Source organism: Myxocyprinus asiaticus, chromosome 4 (genome assembly GCF_019703515.2).
Source record: "Myxocyprinus asiaticus isolate MX2 ecotype Aquarium Trade chromosome 4, UBuf_Myxa_2, whole genome shotgun sequence".
In the NCBI taxonomy this organism is placed as follows: Eukaryota; Metazoa; Chordata; class Actinopteri; order Cypriniformes; family Catostomidae; genus Myxocyprinus; species Myxocyprinus asiaticus.
This window is the reverse complement of record NC_059347.1, coordinates 44236605-44254774: the sequence shown is the minus strand read 5'-3', so window position 1 is coordinate 44254774 and position 18170 is coordinate 44236605. Positions and strand designations below refer to the sequence as shown.

Genomic DNA, 18170 nt, shown 5'->3' with positions numbered 1-18170 from the left:
GTAACTAGGGTTTTCAGGATGGTTGCTAGGGCATGCTATGCAGTTGTCAAGGTGCTCTGCTGTGTATTTTAGCGCATTGCTACAGTATGTGGTTGCCAGGTTGTTACTATGCTGTTGCTATGTTGTTTTCTGTGTTTTTAGCACATTGCTCTGCAGTTGCCCGGGTGTTCTAGGTGGTTGTCAAGTTGTTGCTATGCTGTTGTTAAGTTGTTTTAACTCTGTTTTTAGCACATTGTTATGCAGTTGCCAGGGTGTTCTGGGTGGTTGCTGGGTGGTTGCTTATTGGCTTATTGGCCAAAATGAAAAGAGCCCACCCCCACAATTCTCTGTTCTGTTCACTAATATGACTCAACTCCCCCCTTCAGTGTTCCAATTTTTATGGACTGTGGTGTTCACTGACACTCATCCCATAAATATGATCATTCTGATGTGACTTGAATGCGCCACTAAAGGGATAGTTTGTTTAAAAATTAAAATTCTCTCATAATTTTCTCTCCCTCGTTCGATCCTGGATGTGTTTGACTTTTATTTTTTTTCTGGAGAACACAATCAAAAAAAGATTTTCAGAAGAATATTGCGACTATGTAGGTCAATTCAATGTAAGTGAATAGTGGCCAGACCTTTGAAGCTCCAAAAAGCACATAAATGTAGCATAAGAATAATCCATAAGACTCCAGTGGTTTCATCAATGTCTTCTGAACGGATCCAATTGGTTTTGGGTGAGAACAGACCAAAATATAACTCCTTTTTCGACTATAAATCTTGACATTAGCAGTCTCGTTGGCGATCAGGATTTCAAGCTGGATTACACTTGCTATAGTGCCACCTAGGGCTCTGCGCATGCATCAAGCACTAGAAAGTGAAATCGAGCTTGAAATCATGATCATGCCTAGTGATTGCAATGGCAAGATATAAAATATAAAAATGAGTTACAAATTGGTTTGTTTTCACACAAAACCAACTGAATCTCTTCAGATGACATGGATTTAACCACTGTAGTAATATGGATTACTTTATGCTCCCTTAATGTGCTTTTTGTAGCTTGATATGTCTGGCCACCATTAACTTGCATTGAATTGACCTATTGAGCTGAAATATTCTTCTAAAAATCTTTGTATGTGTTCTGCAGATGAAATTAAGTCAAACACATTTGGGATGACATGAGGGTGAGTAATTGATGAGCACCACCAATCAAATAAGTTGCCATGGGTTTAATGAACTGTTCCATAATTTATGCAATTTACTTGTACTTTTGATACTTAAGTAAATTTAATACCAGTTACTTTAATACTTTTACTTAAGTCGTTTTCTCATGTGCTACTTTAACTTTTACTTGAGTCAATTTCCATGAAGGTAACTTTACTTTTACTCAAGTATGACAAATGGATACTTTATACAACACTGATATTTATGCAACTCCTTTGTCCTTGAATCGACCATCAAGAAGTTAACTTACATATAATTGGATAACTTTCCATTGAAAATAAAAATTAGGGCACTATTTCTCAAAGGGATTCCACTTAGCTCTCAAATGACAAATGCCTTTATATTGTGCTATGAAAACAAGCAGGTGTTTTTGTAAGAGAACATTTTACTGAGACATTGATTTATTAACATATAGGCCCTACAGAACATGAGACCTTTTTTTTTCTTTTTTTTTTACATGTGAATGAAAGCTTTGGTGAATGTGTTTGTGTTGCATTTAAATGTCTTTTCCATCCCTGTTCAACATGATATTTAGGTATGTAGATCAGAGTTCAGTAGATAATTGTCTCCTCTTCCAATTCTGCATGTCAAATGTCAACATGCTGAATCTCAGGCACAATCCTTGCTGTGGTAATGAGAGAGAAAGAGAATGACATTGGCTTTCAGAGAGAAAGTGAGAGAGAAAGAGAGAGATAGACAGAGGGGAAAATACACTTGAGAAATTTACAGAAAGATACCACAAGTGACAGAGGCAATTTTCTGGTAAAAAATTACTTCATCATAATTTCAATCCCAAAAAGAATTGGAAAGAAAGCCCTGAAGGAGCCAAGCCGTGTCACCTTGAAAAATGGCAGTGGAAAAGATCACTAAACTTCTCTCACACACAGATACACAGACACAGAAACACACACACACACACACACACACACACACACACACACACACACACACACACACACACACACACATACGTTGGTGCGGCTATCATTATGAGGACTCTCCATAGACATAATGATTTTTATACTGTACGAACTATAGATTCTATCCCCTAACCCTAAACCTAACCCTCACAAAAACTTTCTGCATTTTTACATTTTCAAAAAAACATTGTTTAGTATGTTTTTTAGCGATTTGAATTATGGTGACACTAGAAATGTCCTCATAAACCACATTTATAGCATAATAGCCTTGTAATTACCAATTTATAACCTAAAAAAATGTCCTCGTAAACCACCCAAACCCACCAACACACACATGCATACCCACACACACATGCATGTATTCACACATATTATATTCAAATATAAACAAGTACGTGCAATCAAAACAAATTAAATATATAAAATTATTTTATCAATTTTTTTACTACACTGCTGCTACAATTTTCTCTTAGTAAATACTATTTATTCCATAAATCATAACATTATAAACCCTGAGAAGTGTCTAATCAAGAACATGTTAAAACTTTAATATAAGTTGATAAGTTTTGCACACTAATAAATGATCAGCTCTAAGGAATCATTTCAGCTGGATGTCAAAATGCCCCAAAGAAAGCCAAAGGGACTGAATTATAATTTTATTGTGAAACTAATAAAGTTGGAGCCCATCTCATCTGTATCAGCAAGTAATAAGCAGACTTCTCATCAAAGCTCTTAATAAGACCAATCGTGCAAAAATATCACATCCTTCCCATCAACACAGTACAGAAGTCTGCCAATCAGTTGATTTTAATTGGATTTTTTTCTTAATCCATGATTTTTTTTACTCCTTCACTCTTCCAACAAAGCTATTAAGATATTAAATCTAATGTTACATTGAGTGTGTAGGGTTTTTATATGACACATTAGAATATCCTCATTTGCCCCAAGGCAAACTCTCGAAATAATTTTTCCTGCTGATTTAGTTTCCAGAGCTTAATAAATGATGATGTTGGAGTTGTTGAGTGAGGCATTGTAAAAATTTGTACAGAAACATTGTTTTTACGAGCCTTGCCTTTGAAAACATTGATCAAGAATCGCTGTTAACAATCAGGTTTACTAAGGGTACGTTTACACGACAACGATGTACTAAAAGCGGAAAAGTTTTTCCTTTGCGTTTTTGAAAAGTTTCGCATAAAGACGACAACGTTGTCAAAACGATCCCAGTTCACACGTATCCGTGAAAATGACTAAAAATACTGTATTATGCATGCCAGCCCAGTAGTTGGCGATGTCATTGTAAAGAAACACTCAGGAAGACTCGCAAACTTGAGTGAAAATTAAGATGCCATTTATTTGATGAATATAAAACAGAAATGTAATGTCTCTCCTTGGCGTAAGCCCCGTCTGGCGGTCCGAAGAAGTTGTACTCGGAACCGTCACATCCTGCCGGAGATAGGAGGCAGGGGTGAGGAGCCTACCCCCGTGCAGGTCGGGACTCAACTGGTGGTGGTGGGGTGATGGAGGCTGCCGCGTTAGCACACTGAAACAGCAATGTGATAGATTGTGAGCAGACTTATAAAACACTGGCTTACATGTGATTGGCTAGGAGTTAGCTAGCTAATGGTGTGAAGATGTATAGCTGCTAGTCTTCCCGCTAGAACTACGCTGCGCTTACATTTCCACAGAGTGGTGAATACAAACAATGAAGATGGTGAAAGCATCGAGCAATTTTGTCTGGACAGACAATGAGGTTGCTTTATTACTACAATTACTTTGCTAGAGAAGCATCAATAAACTCAAAATCTTGAGCAGCACTACAGTCCTGTAGTCTGCCATTGTAGTTTTGAATGTCTCGGGCATTGTTTTGAAGTACTCGTGCGCATGCCTATAGACTGAACACGAAATACGCGTGCGCATGATGTCATCGTTTTCACAAATTCGCGTTTTTGTATGTTTACACGGAGACGATAACGGCATCGTTTTCAAAAACTTGCACTTTGAAACCCGTTTTCAAAAGTTTGCGTTTTCAGGCCCCAAAACGCCGTTGTCGTGTGTACCTTTAACAACCAAAACGCATAAAAAGTTTTCAGTTTTTAGTTGAAAACGTCATGTAAACGGCCCCTAAAATGGCACAATTATCTTATCAGTTTCTGTCTAATCAGTAATGTATCTCAAAGCATTGGACAAAATGCTACACTACACTAGCTGCCATTAGGATGCTATCTGGCCAAGGCAGTTCCTTGGGTATTACTTTAAAATCTACTAAATTAGTACCAAGCACTTATAAAACAAAAGTCAGCAAGCCACGATTTTGTTTTGTACTCTGTAAAAAAGTGAAACTGTACTCATTCTGTCATTAGTTACTCAACCCTATGTCGTTCCAAACCCTTATGACTTTCTTTCTTCCTTGGAATGCAAAAGTAGTTGTTAGACAAAATGTTAAAAACCTTAGTCACCATTCACTTTCATTGTATGGAAAAAAGATGCAATAATACTGAATTGTTACTGAGGCCGACGTTTTGCCTATAACATCAACTTTTGTTTTCCACTGACGAAAGAAAATCATATGGGTTTGGAACCACATGAGGGTGAGTAAATGATGACATAATTTAATTAGGGAGCTATCCCTTTAAAGAGATATTTTATACCTGATCTGACCCTAAAAAATTACTTTTATTGATGTAACCTAACATAGTCAGGTTAATTCCACTATATTATTGTAAACAATATTTTTGATTTGAATAAACTAGTTAGTTAATTCAAATGATACTACATGAAGCACAATTTAGGTTACCTGACAAAACATTTGCTCCAATGTATTGAAACTCCCTGTCAAATTCAAATCCTCATTTGTTGTAGTTAGACTCCTCTAAAGGGAGCAGATTCTGTGTCAAAGCGTGACCTTTATGTCCTACATAAAGTCCAAGTTCAAACAAATCGACACTTCTCAGAACTTCTTAGTCTACCACATATACTGTACACACCATTAACTTAACATCCCTTATTCATCCACAGACATAACTCCCAGTTAATATTTCACAACTACATATTTGATTAGTGCAATCATTTTTTAGCAACCATTATCCCAAATTGGCTTTTTCAATTTCTGAATCTGAACGGGACAGATCTAATGGGAGAGACCCTCACCTCTCTACACCCCCCCAAAGGATGGTGGAAGTGTCTGATGAGGAGAGGCTAATGGCTGCAGTGTAGTCACCTCTGGGGCTGAAGACTGATGTCAGAGGGGTTGAGGTAATGGAACATGCGCCTGCAGTAACTGAATTATTCACTCGATCCTTACGAAAGCCACTGATGCAATATACACTACTGCACAAAAGCACACACACACACACACACACACACACACACACACACACACACACACACACACACACTGGCTATCTGGAGTAAGACTAACTTTCTCCTCTCTGATGATCAACTTGCTGTCATATTCACATTTTCAAAGACTTTCTCTCTTTTTTACATCCCATTATTCACTTTGATGTCTGTCAGTAATCTCCCCTGAACATTTGTACATAGTTCCACAGATTGTCACCGTTCAACGCAACACATTCCTAGGCTTCTGGCGGATGACCAATCCAAATCTTCTGGCATCACTTTAAACAAAACACAACACCATTATGGATTCTAGCACTATTTCCTCCCTCCTTTCTTCTTTTCCTCATGAAAAACAGATTAAGTTAATGAATTGGTGGGCATCTTGCCTATGCAAGCCGATAGTTAGGCTATGTAGACAAATAAAGTAGCTTTACAATACAAGAGCAGAGACAGACACAAAGGAGAGGCTGCATAGCTTGCCTATTGTTCCACTCTGAGAGTATAGAAAGGCTTACAGACTGCTGGTCTCGCGAGCCAAACAGGAAACAAAGGTGAACTTGTTGCCAGTGTTAGGGAGAAATTACAGTAGTGTTGGGATTCTTGTAGGGATGTGTGGAAAAGGGGGGCAACAGACTCATAAACGCAGACAGAGACACATTTATAATAGCAAACCTCAGAGTGCGGGTGACAGCTTGGACCGTTGGAGGGATTACAGGTTTTTTTGAGGAAGTCAAATTCTGTGAGAGCCATAGCCGGAGGAGGATGATGATGATGAAGATGATGGTGATTGATGTCTTCATTTGATAATCTTTGATGTAGATATCGTACAAGAAGTGGCAAATGCGTTGGTGATGCAACAGTGGTACAACAGTTCCTGAATATCAGTAGTGACTAAAGAAAAAACAATAATGCATCTAGAATTGGGACACTTCATCATTTATCAAAAGGATCAGGTGACATATCCACATCCAGGCATATCCACATCAGGCCCATCCATTCAGTTCTCTAAGACCATATTTACACCTGCTGTTACAGGAATAGTTAATCCAAAAATGAAAACTGTCTTATCATTTACTCACCCTCATGCCAACCCAGATGTGTGACATTCTTTCTTCTGCTGAACACAAAAAGAGATTTATAGAAGAATATTTCAGTAGGTCTGTACAATGCAGACCATACAGAGTGTATGGTGACCAAAACTTTGTAGCTCCAAAAAGCACATAAAGGCAGCATAAAATTTATTCATAAGATTCCAGTGGTTTAATCCATGTCTTCTGAAGCGATCTAATCGGTTTTGGTTGAGAAAAGACCAAAATATTATCCTTCCTCATGGAAGGAAAGGATTTATAGTATTTTTACTATAAATCTGACATCAGATCGTTGAAATCATGATCGTGCCTAGAGGCTGCAATGGCATGATGTACGGTACAGTGAAAAAGGGGTAACATTTTGGTCTGTTCTCACCCAAAACCAATTGGATTGCTACAGAAGACATGGACTAAACAACTGGAGTAATATGGATTACTTTATGCTGTCTTTATGTGCTTTTCGTAGCGTTAACATTTTGGTCACCATTTACTTTCATTGTATGCATTGTATGATGCATTTTGGGTGATGTTTTGGGATCTTACACCCATAACAAATGACCTTTGCCCTCTGACAATTGTCACCATGTCTGAAACCTGTCAGAAATCACAGTGAAGGGGGTTAAGCCACAGTTGGGGCCCACCAGAGACTGGGGTCTTGCATTATCCTCTTTACGTCTGCACAGTCAATGCGTCACAATTTAAGAAGTTTAATCTTAAAAAGAGAACTATACAGTGGAAGTATACACTGGGGTGTTTGGGGGGAATGGTGAGTGCCATGTGTGTGTTGGCAATGACAAAGATGGTGGAGCGGACTGGGGGTTGGGGGTGGGGTGGGCTTCTGTTTTTAACTCCTCCTTTCCTCTCAGGCCTGGCTGGCTTAATCCTGAGTCTAGGAGAGGGATTACTGGGACCATACCAACATCTCAAAACAGGCAGTAATACCACACACATCCAAGATTATGTATAAAAGCAGTTTAGGCGTATGATGGCTATAGAAATATTATAATCTGCTGGGTGATAATGATCTTTTGTACACAATTAGAGGATGCTCAAAACACAGAAGCATGTAAACATGCAAACAAACGTAGAGACACTTGAACAGTTGAGTTCAGAGATATTGCATTTGTTCTTGTGATAATTAATCTTTTCCTCAACACTATTCCTGGTAAAATTTTAGCAGGTTTATTGAGCAGTGGCAGGTCTTATATATTGCAAGTTGTTGGAATGACTATGTGTTTTAGTGGAACAACAAACCGCATATTTTTCTCCATAACTCAAATTCATCATTTGCATAAAAACTCTGTGTTTGTTTTTGCATGCGTCTTCCTCCCCCTCTCTGTAATGCTGTCACCTTTGACTGCTAGGCAGATCATTTGTCATCTGAATTTGTCTTTGTCTCAGCTGAGGTAGAATTGTTAATCTTTAAGGATTGCAACAACTCTAACAACTGTGTGTGTATGGGGGGGGGGGGGGGGTATAATAAAGAGACTGGGAAAATTACTCAGCTTTCTTATTGAAACAAACTATACATGCACGTTTATAATGTCTAGCTGACTCACTAGAATAATAGCACCGAATTTGACATTTTTGATATTACAAACATGACAAATGGTGTGATAACTGGAATAAACAAATTTGTGACATCATACGAAATTATTTTTCAAGTGAAAATGTGTTCATAATCTTGTCATGTCTCCTGCTGTAGCTATTTACTGAGATTGTGTGTTTGTGTGTGTGTGTGTGTGTGTGTGTGTGTGTGTGTGTCTGGGGGGGGGGGGGGGGGGCAGCTCCATATGTAGGGGATGTAAGCTTTTATTTCAATGCTATTATGTCTGCTTTAATGTATGTCTCAAAAGCACACACACTTTTGTCTGATTCTGTATGCTGTCTGGACTCAGAAACAGCTTTTTACACACACATGCATACACAAAAATGTACATGCACACGTGCACAAACACACAGACAAATACACATTAGCACAGTCCAACTGACTCATTCAATACCAAAAGAAACCGAGTGCGGAAAAGAGAAACCTCTTTGACAGTGTCAGTCTGGTTCCTTTATGCTTAATCTGAAAAAACAGAGACAAGATGTGCTCTTCTGGAGACTATGTTTGAACGTAATGAGACACGTGACCAGAACTGAGAAGCAATTTTGTTTTGCATCATTTTGGTACCTACTACTAACTCTACTAAAAGAGTTAGTAGTTTGCTGGGGGGTTTTTTTGTTGAAAAAAAATGCCATATCTTCAGCCTGTATGCTTGATTTTCTTTTTTGACTAAAACTTACTTCCCACCCATATCTGTGGATGAACTTTGAATCCCTCTCTTTTCATTGTCTCTGCCTTTCAGAGTGTACAGTAAAGTTTCATTGGCATGATTCCTGCCAAAGCACATACAGTACTTATTGTGCTGAAACACACAATGTTGAAAAATAAATAAGATGAAGTAAATTAAGAGAAGAAGGAAATGGAGGGGAAAATAAAAGAAAGGGACAAGATTTAAATTAATTCCCAATTTTATTTTGTTTGAATTTAAACACAAAATATGCTGTATACAAAATGTGTGGTATATTGTATATGGTACATTTATATTATATCTCATTGTTATATTCTTTCTCTTCCACCCCACTTCACTCTGCCTTTTCTTCCTCCACTCTCTTACATTTCCCAACTCCACTCTCGCTCCCTCTCCACGCGTGTGTGTGTGAATGGAATGATGGCTGTAACAGTGGGATGTAGGTCATCAGGGCAGCTTGGCTGGCTCAGGTCTAGACTCAGTCTTCAGGGCATGATGTCACAGAATTGTGCACATTGACCAGCACAGTCAAAACTCTGGTGCACACACATAGTGTACAGACACTCGCACTCAAAGATGATTTGATAAGCCTTCATACAGTGCAAAACATTAGCCACGCTGCTTGCACTGTCTGATCTGACAAAATGTCATTAAAATGCCATGTGATGATATTTACATTAAGATGGGGCAACTTGGGATCTTAATAGCTTCAGAAAGAGCCATTGAAATTTAGTATGAATGCAACTATATATCCTAGATTTGGTGATGGAACTGTGTAGTTTTGTGAAGAACCACAGAATGCTCATACACAGAACAAACACACATACACTCCCCCAAAACCCCAGGTGAGGCACAGAAAAACATGAGTGAAGGGTGTGTGCACTGTATAAAGGTGCAGGCCCGAGAGTATTTGCACTATGCTCATGCATCTCTCAAACACACTCTACCACACACACCACACCAATGCCAGTCTTACCACTATACATGTTATTCCTGATGCAGCACAGAAAAAAATGGAGAAATAGATATTTAAGATTACTTGCAACAAGTTCACCTACTGTATATGCAATTCTGGTAATAAATGTTTGACAAAAATGCCTGCATTTACATTTTGCCCTGGGGCTGGCAAAACATATAGGCTAAGTATTTTGTAACAGAACTGTGTTAAATGATTTTTTTTTTTCATAAATGAAAGTCATACTTTTTACTCTCAAACTGAGATGAGTTAAGCCCATTCTGAATTCAGTTTCAATAACTGCGTGACTTAATTTGTTAAATCCCCATTATCACTGTAGCTCAGACCACTGCAGCTCCACCCATTATTATCATCATGGCCTCCTCCATCAATGCTTGTCACACTTAATATAATTCTGTAAGCTCAGTCAGTGCAGTTAGTGGATGCAACATGTATTCACTTCACCCAGAAAATGATTTGTGGACAGAGAGTGAGGTATAGCTCTCAGGTTCACCCTTCATTATCACTGCACGATTATTTCCTTTGCTATTGTAATTGTGATATTCAGTTAGATGTTTATATATATTAAAATACTTATTTTGTTTAGTGCAACTACATGCCATATTCTTTATGTGGGCTATGCATCAAAACAAGCTGAGAACTGTGAATTGCATTATGATTTTAATTGCATGAAAAACAAAGTGTTCACATTTTGTATAAATTATACATAGTATAATTTAGATAGTGAGCATTACTGATATGTCTTTAGACTAATTTAAACACCTCTGATTTGCTTTTGCATTCATGCACACAATGGCCCCAAAAAATTTTGTAAATGGTAAAGTTTGGCGCAATGGGAGTACACCTAAATGGAATGCTGTAATTTACACTTTTCACAAAAATGTACACTGGCGGCCAAAAGTTTGGAACGATGTACAGATTTTGCTGTTTTGGAAGGAAATTGGTACTTTATTTCACCAAAGTGGCATTCAACTGATCACAATGTATAGTAAGGACATTACTGATGTAAAAAACAGCACCATCACTATTTGAAAAAAGTCATTTTTGATCAAATCTAGACAGGCCCATTTCCAGCAGCCATCACTCCAACATATTATCCCTGAGTAATCATGCTAAATTGCTAATTTGGTTCAAGAAAATCAATTGCCATTATATCAAACACAGCTGAAAGCTATTTTGTTTGTTAAATGAAGCTTAAAATTGTCTTTGTTTTTGTTTTTGAGTTGCCTCAGTGCAATAGACTGGCATGTCTTAAGGTCAATATTAGGTAAAAAATGGCAAAAAAGAAACAGCTTTTTCTAGAAACTCGTCAGTCAATCATTGTTTTGAGGAATGAAGGCTATACAATGCTTGAAATTGCCAAAAAACTGAAGATTTCATACAAAGGTGTTCACTACAGTCTTCAAAGACAAAGGACAACTGACTCTAACAAGGACAGAAAGAGAAGTGGAAAGCCAGATGTACAACTAAACAAGAGGATAAGTACACCAGAGTATCTAGTTTGAGAAACTTCATGGTTACAGGTGTAACCTCCCTTCCCTGATGGAGGGAACGAGACGTTGTGTCGATGTAGTGACACTAGGGGTCACTCTTGGGAGCCCGAGACACCTCTGGTCTTTGATAAAAGGCCAATGAAAACTGGCGAGTGGTATTTGCATGCCACTCCCCCGGACATACGGGTATAAAAGGAGCTGGTATGCAACCACTCATTCAGGTTTTATGCTGAGGAGCTGATATAAGGTCCGGCCATTTCAGCAGGTAGTTCAGCATTGTGGCAGGAGGGACACAACGTTTCATTCCCTCCATCAGGGAACGGAGGTTACACCAGTGACCATGACGTTCCCTATCTGTCACTCACTCGACGTTGTGTCGATGTAGTGACACTAGGGGTCCCTATATGAAACGCCACAACTGGCTGAACTGTGTTACGTGAACTGCCGGTGTGTGGTGGGCAGACTGCTGTGTGCCTCATAGCCAGCACACCAGGTCGACACGTAACCTCCCCCAACATAGTTATGAGTGTCGAACGGCCCTTTTTGGTGACAAGTCGACTACCCAAAGATAGAGACAGGCTTAACCCAGTCGTGGCTTTTTTTCCCCTTCTCTTTTTCCACTCCCTAAAAAAGAAGGGGGATTATCCGACTGGGCCGCCAAGTCTAGTCGGGGGGTGTCCCTCCCAAGGGGAAGACACTGCAGAGACCACACCTCGCCCAAAGAGGGGGGGGATATTTAAGTGGAAGAATACGTCACACGGTCTTTCCAACCATGTGGAGAGCCTTCAAGGTAGATCCTGCCCAATGGGGGAGGAGTTACTACAAACATGGAGACTGGGCAGAGGGGCTCTGCCCAAGGAAGACGCAGTTTGCCAGCAAGGAAACGAACTAGCGGAAGATATATCGCATGGGGTTAGCCTTACAGGGAACCGCCACATGTGGAGCACCTACCCCAGAACAGGGCTCTTAGTTAGCGCGTGTACTGGGCCGGCAGTGAGTCTCTCCAAAAACTCGACTGCCACAGGGCTCGGAGGAAGTCAACCAGGGAACAAAGTTTGTGAACACTACTGGGAATTAATGGCACATGTCTTCAGCTCCAAGGGAGGTGGAAGGCGCTATGTGCAAGCGATACACCCAGCCAACTATCCCAGGCTTATCCACTTGTGTTGCGTGCCACTACCTGGGACGAAACCGGTTCCACCCGGAGGTTGTAGAACCTTGCACAGGTGTTGGGTGTTGCCCAGCCTGCTGCTCTGCAAATGTCTGTTAGAGAGGCACCCCTGACCGATCCAAATAGATGCGTAAAGCGCGCACCGGACACAGCGACGACAGGGCTAGGTCTGCCTCCTCCTGGGGCAGCGCTTGCAGGTTCACCACCTGGTCCCTAAAGGGGTGGTGGGAACCTTGGGCGCATAGCCCGGTCAGGGTCTCAGGATCATGTGAGAGTAACCTGGACCGAACTCCAGGCACGTTTCGCTGACAGAGAGCGCTTGCAGGTCACCTACCCTCTTGATGGAAGTGAGCGCAGTCAGGAGGGCAGTCTTCAAGGAGAGTGCCTTAAGCTCGGCTGACTGCAAAGGCTCAAAGGGGGCTCGCTGTAGACCCTGAAGAACTACAGAGGTCCGATGAGGGAACGAGGCGCGGTCTGGAGGGATTCAGCCTCCTGGCACCTCTTAGGAACCTGATGATCAGGTCGTGCTTCCCTAAGGACTTACCGTCGACTGCATCGTGGTGTGCTGCTATGGCGGCAATGTACACCTTCAAGGTGGAAGGGGACAGCCTCCCTTCCAACCTCTCCTGCAGGAAGGAAAGCACTGATCTGACTGCACATCTCTGGGGGTCTTCCCGACGGGAAGAACACCACTTAGCGAACAGACGCCACTTAAAGGCATACAGGCGCCTCGTAGAGGGGGCCCTAGCCTGAGTGATTGTGTTTACCACCTCAGGTGGTAGACCGATTAGGTCTTCTGCGTCACGTCCAGGGGCCAGACATGGAGATTCCAGAGGTCTGGCGCGGGTGCCAGATGGTGCCCCGTCCCTGAGAAAGAAGGTCCTTCCTCAGGGGAATTTGCCAGGGGGGAGCTGTTGCGAGGAGCGTGAGGTCCGAGCACCATGTCTGGGCGGGCCAGTAGGGTGCTACCAGGATGACCTGCTCCTCGTCCTCCTTGACCTTGCACAGGGTCTGTGCAAGCAGGCTCACTGGGGGAAACGCATATTTGCGCATGCCAGGGGGCCAGCTATGTGCCAGCGCATCTATGCTGAGGGGGGCCTCGGTCAGGGCATACCAGAGCGGGCAGTGTGGAGGATTCTTGGTAGGCGAACAGGTGCACCTGTGCCTGTCGAATCGACTCCAATCAGCTGGACCACCTGAGGGTGGAGTCTCCACTCTCCCCTGAGGGTAACCTGTCATGACAGCGCGTCCGCTGTAGTGTTGAGGTTGTCCGCGACTTGAAGTGCTGCTGACTCCAGAGGAGGAGACGGCGGGCGAGTTGTGACATACAACGAGAGCGCAAACTGCCTTGGCGGTTGACATATGCTACTGTTGTCATGTTGTCTTTCTGAACTAACACATGCTTGCCCTGGATCAACGGCCGAAACCTCCGCAGGGCGAACAGAATTGCCAACAACTCGAGGCAGTTGATATGCCAATGCAGTCGCGGACCCGTCCAGAGGCCTGCGGCTGCATGCCTGTTGCAAAAAGTGCCCCAGCCCGTTTTGGAGGTGCCTGTCGTGACCAGTTCTAGAGGAACACCTGCCCGTAGAAACGAGAGGTCAGTCTAAGGGCTGAAAAGACGGTGACAGACCAGCGTGATGACCACGCGATGTGTCCCATGGCGCCATGCCCATCTCGGGACTCGAGTCTGGAGCCAGTGCTGAAGCGGCCTCATATGCATCAACCCGAGCGGGGTGGTCACCGCCGAGGATGCCATATGCCCCAGGAGCCTCTGAAAACGTTTCAGTGGAACCACTGTTTTCTTTTTGAATGCCTTCAAACAGGCCAGCACCGACTGGGCGCGCTCGTTCGTAAGGTGCGCCATCAAGGAGACTGAGTCCAACTCCAAACCGAGAAAAGAGATGCTCTGAACTGGAAGGAGCTTGCTCTTTTCCTAGTTGACCTGAAGCCCTAGTCGGCTGAGGTGTGAGAGCACCAGGTCCCTGTGTGCGCACAACATGTCTCGAGAATGAGCTAGGATTAGCCAGTTGTTGAGATAGTTGAGAACGCGAATACCCACCTCCATTAACGGGGCAAGGGCAGCCTCTGCGACCTTCGTTAAGACGCGAGGATACAGGGACAGGCCAAAAGGGATGACTTTGTACTGATACGCCTGACTCTCGGACGCAAACCGCAGGAAGGGTCTGAGTTGAGGAAGGATCGAGACGTGGAAGTACGCATCCTTCAGGTCTACCGCCATGAACCAATCTTGATGCTGGACGCTCACCAGAATGCGTTTTTGCGTCAGCATCTTGAACAGGAGTCTGTGTAAAGCCTAGTTCAGAACTCACAGGTCCAAGATTGGCCTCAACCCACCGCCTTTTTTTGGTATGATGAAGTAGGGGCTGAAAACCCCTTCTTCATCTCGGCTGGAGGGACAGGTTCTATCACGCCCTTCCGTAGGAGGGTAGCGATCTCCGCGCAAGGTAGAAGCATTATTGTCTTTCACCAAGGTGAAGTGGACACCGCTGAACCTGGGCGGATGCCCAGCGAAGTGAATCGCGCAGCCGAGTCAACGGTCCAGACCAGCCCTCATGATGGATTGGAAAGCGCAAGCCATGCGTCCAAGTTCCGCGCAAGGGGGACCAAAGGGACAACGTCATCGGACGAACCGGCAGGTGGGGCCTCGCGGCGGGGCAGAGCACAAGGTGCCACACCACGTCGTGGCCGTGCTAAGTCTAAGGACATCGAAGCACTTACCTGGCTCCTTGTGACCACCCCCGGAACAGCCTGGGACGGGGGAGGAAGAGGCCTGTCCCTCGTGACCCGTGGAGACTGTCACATCAGGGGCGGATTTGTGCCACAGCTGGGCGCTCAGGGGCGGGAGACCGCCGCTGGAGCACCAAACCTGCCAAATAGAGTGGTGGACGGTGGTCGTGATGACGGCCGTGCACACCGGATATGTGACCCAGGGAACAAGGAAACTGCTCTTGCTGAGCTCTTGAGTACTGCAGCCACTTGGGCATGCAGCGCAATTAAATGCAAAAGGTAACAAAAAGATGGATTTCTGCTTACCAGCTGCAGAGCAGCGGGTTTCATTGTCCCTGGGTCGCCCGTCTCAAGGGCGCTTTGAAGCCTTTCATGGGTTCTGGGCAGCCGCAAGACGGGTGGCGTCTGTTTCCTGCTGTGGGCTCCACGCCGGGGCCGGGCTGAAGGGGCGGGCTGCGGCGGAGCCGGTGCAGTCACCGCAGGGGGACGCCCTTGGCGATGAGTAGACGGGGTGCGGGATCTTGAGCCGTGCCGGGGCAGGATATGCCGGCTAGCATCCATCTACTGCTCTACCATCGAAAACTGCTGGGCAAAGTCCTCAACGGTGTTGTCAAATAGGCCCGCCTGGGAAATGGGGGCAGCAAGGAATCGTGTCTTGTCGGCCTCACCCATCTCGACCAGGTTGAGCCAAAGGTGGCGCTTCTGGACCACTAGTGTGGCCATCGTCCGCCCGAGAGACCGCGGCGGCTTGTCCAGCGGCACCGTAGGCCTTGGCCGTCAGAGACGACGTAAACCTACAGGCCTTGGACGGGGGCTTTGGGCACCCACGCCAGGTGGTGGTGCTCTGCGGGCATAGGTGCACTGCGAGCGCCTTTATCCACTGGGGGATTGCCGAATAGCCCTTGGCTGCCCCACCATCGAGGGTAGTGAGGGCGGGGAAGCTGAAAAGATCGGGACCGGGCAGTAAAAAGTGCCTCCCGTGACCTTGTCAGCTCTTCATGCACTTCCGGGAAGAAAGGAACGGGGGCGGGGCGTGGCTTTGAGCGGTGCAGCGAGCCCAGGAACCAATCACAGAGCCGCGAGGGTTCAGGGAAGAGCAGTGAGTTCCATTCTAGCCGACGCTCGCGGCTGCCCGGGAAAGCATGTCGTTGTCTCCGCGTCAGCCTGTGACTGGACAATCGACCCCGAAGGGAGGAGCCCAGCTGAGGCTTCCGACTGAACGAGCCTGCTCTCCGATACTGCGCTCGAGAGCTCATCACTTTCGCGGGCTCCGAATAAGAGGTCGAACTCGCCGTGAGACGAGCCAGCAGACTCATCCGGAAGCCCGATCGGGGCAGATGAGCGTGCTGGGGATTGGGAGGTCCGCGGGGGGATACCCGGCGGAGGCGGTCCCATTGGGGTCCCCAAATCGCCCCCAGTGCTAGCCACGCTGGCCTCATACCCGTGGGTAAAAGGACTGAGGCGGGAGCCTCTGGGGTGGCTCGCTTTCTTACGAAGGCGAGCCGCGACCGCAACGTTGCCATGGACATATTCTCGCAATGAGAACATGACCATCCACGAACGCTGTCTCCGCGTGAGCAGTGCCCAGACACGAAAGACAGTGATCGTGACCATCAGAAGGCGAGAGATAACGAGCGCAACCAGGAATAACACACAATTGGAAATGCATCTTTAAAAAGACGCGTCTTTAAAAAGACGTTCCGTGTGTGCCGCTCTTTTAGAGAAATATACTCTTTTAGAGAAATATACTCTTTTATTTCTGCTGAAGCACCCAGGGGCACTCTCTGCAGTGCACCAGTGCAGAGGGGGGAGAAGCCGCTGAAATGCGCCGTCAGATCCAGCAGAGGTGAATGAACAGTAGTATTCAGCTCAGTGAGCATGACCGTTCGGCTCCGAAGAGAAAATCTGAATGAGTGGTTGCATACCAGCTCCTTTTATACCCGTATGTCCGGGGGAGTGGCATGCAAATACCACTCGCCAATTTTCATTGGCCTTTTATCAAAGACCTGAGGTGTCTCGGGCTCCTAAGCGTGATCTCTAGTGTCACTACATCGACACAACATCGAGTGAGTGACAGATAGGGAATAGATGCCTCACATGTCCTCAGCTGACAGCTTCATTGAATTCTACCCGCTCAACACCAGTTTCATGTACAACAGTAAAGAGAAGACTCAGGGGTGCAGGCCTTATGGAAAGAATTGCAAAGAAAAAGCCACTTTTGAAACAGAAAATCAAAAAGAAAAGGTTAGAGTGGGCTAAGAAACACAGACATTGGACAACAGATAATTGGAAAAGTGTGTTATGGATCTTAACCTCAGTGAGCTTTTGTGGGACCAGCTAGACTGTAAGGTGAGTGAGAAGTGCCCGACAAGACAGCCACATCTATGGCATGTGCTATAGGCAGCGTGGGGTGAAATGTCACCTGAGTATCTGGACAAACTGACATCTAGAATGCCAAGGATCTGCAAAGCTGTCATTGCTGCACATGGAGGATTTTTTGATGAGAACACTTTGAAGTAGTTTAAGAAGTTCTGAACATTTTTGTCAAATTGTAATAGTAATTTTACACGTTATTAATGTCCTGACTATACATTGTGATTAGTTGAATGCCACTTTGGTGAATAAAAGTACCAAACCAGAGCAAAATCTGTATATTCCAAAAGTTTGGCCACCATTGTAACTGCGACAACTGTAATTGTAATCTTCAATCTTGTTTTTTCAATCAATTGTGCAGCCCTTTTACTTATGTTCAGATTAAACTGAGTAAAAGGAGAAATAAGGAAAACCTGAATGCCAAATCTGCCTAGCAACAACCTGGCCCCTAACCATGACACTGAAATATTAATCTATAGAAATGATGAAAATATTGTGTATTAGTACTATACAATAATCATGAGTGTGTGCATACAGTATGCATTCTTTATTGTGA

General features: G+C 44.1%; 1 pseudogene; it reads left to right on the top strand.

The window, feature by feature from the left end:
- The window catches only part of LOC127439765 (uncharacterized), a 31168-nt pseudogene that overhangs the window by 3105 nt on the left and 9893 nt on the right, over nt 1-18170 (top strand).